A 1,528-nucleotide genomic window follows, 5' to 3' on the forward strand; every position below is an offset into this window, starting at 1 on the left:
TTCAGTACAACGTAATGTTAGATGGTTCCTCAACCTGAAAGTAGTCTAATAATCTAAAATGAATTATATTTGCTGACACCCTGCAGTCACATTTTGGCACTAGTAGACTAACTAGCTAGCTAGCTATGTAAACCACACCCTTATGCGAACACGCCTTCTGCAATGATGGCTACAAGGCAGTACTTATTTAAATTAGGTTAGAGTATAAGATATTACCATTGGTGTATTAAAATGACCGGCTTTATGTGGTCTCACAAAGCCTTAGCTTTAGGAGGAAGCCAGTAACCTTATGGTCAAACGTTATTGATGTACCAGCAACAGTCATTTTTTATTATTTTGTCATCTTACTATGATCTGGTTTCATCCAAATATCATCCAATCTGATGAAAAACATGATTTTGACTGTTTTTGACCTTTAAGTTGTATAATATTGAACTTCCCCTTTAATCAGTGACTGAGGATTGATTGACCCACGGTACAGTGTCTTGCAAAAGTATTCACCCCCTTGGCGTTGTTCCTATTTTGTTGCATTACATCCTGTAATTTAAATGGATTTTTATTTGGATTTCATGTAATGGACATACACAAAATAGTCCAAATTGGTGAAGTAAAACTTTAAAAATGACTTGTTTCAAAAAAAGATATGTTTTTTTAAATGTAAAATTGGTGCGTGCATATGTATTCACCCACTTTGCTATGAAGCCCCTAAATAAGATCTGGTGCAACCAATTACCTTCAGAAGTCACATAATTAGTTAAAGTCCAGCTGTGTGCAATCTAAGTGTCACATGATCTCAGTACATATACACCTGTTCTGAAAAGCCCCAGAGTCTGTAACACCACTAAGCCAAACAGGTGTGGAGAAGTACAGATCAGGGTTGGGTTAGAAAAAAATATCAGAAACTTTGAACATCCCACGGAGCACCATTAACTTTGTCGGGATCGGTGTTCCGTCCACGGGACGGTTGAGCTAACGTAGGCTAATGCGATTAGCATGAGGTTGTAAGTACCAAGAGAATTTCCCAGGTTATAGACATATCTGATATTGGCAGAAAGCTTAAATTCTTGTTAATCTAGCTGAACTGTCCAATTTACAACAGCTATTATAGTGAAAGAATACCACGCTATTGTTGGAGGAGAGTGCACAATTTTGAACATGAAGTTATTAAAAAATTAGGCACATTTGGGCAGTCTTGACACACAATTTTGAACAGAAATACAATGATTCATTGGATCAGTCTAAAACTTTGCACATACACTGCTGCCATCTAGTGGCCAAAATCTAATATGCACCTGGGCTGGAATGATACATTATGGCATTTCTCTTGCATTTCAAATATGATGTAAACAAAAAAATACAAAAGAACAGTGTATGTTTTTCTTTGTATTATCTTTTACCAGATCTATTGTGTTATATTCTCCTACATTCCTTTCACATTTCCACAAACTTCAGTGTTTCCGTTCATATGGTACCACGAATATTGGGGGTGAATTATTATGCACGCTCAAGTTGTTTTTTTTGTCTTCTT

The sequence above is a fragment of the Salmo trutta genome, chromosome 39 (genome assembly GCF_901001165.1).
Source record: "Salmo trutta chromosome 39, fSalTru1.1, whole genome shotgun sequence".
NCBI classification, from domain to species: Eukaryota; Metazoa; Chordata; class Actinopteri; order Salmoniformes; family Salmonidae; genus Salmo; species Salmo trutta.